The following is a 245-nucleotide window of genomic DNA, read 5'->3' on the forward strand; positions in this document are numbered from 1 at the left end:
ACACACACACACACACAACACACACACTTCAGACATTCAGGATTTTTCTAAAGACTCGGGCTGGTTTGTTTTTTTTTTCTATTTCACACTTTTCTTCCTAAACTTCTCCGGCTCCCTTCCTCTCCCTCGTCTCAGTCGCTGGGGCTCGGTATCAGCCGCGCTCTGGGTTTTCCCGAGCGTGTGAAATAGCGGGTCAGGTGTATGAAAACAATTGTAGGCTGGGGGGGGGGGATCGAACCACAACC

Source organism: Aptenodytes forsteri, unplaced genomic scaffold, assembly GCF_000699145.1.
Source record: "Aptenodytes forsteri isolate BGI_AS27 unplaced genomic scaffold, ASM69914v1 Scaffold32, whole genome shotgun sequence".
Classification (NCBI taxonomy): domain Eukaryota; kingdom Metazoa; phylum Chordata; class Aves; order Sphenisciformes; family Spheniscidae; genus Aptenodytes; species Aptenodytes forsteri.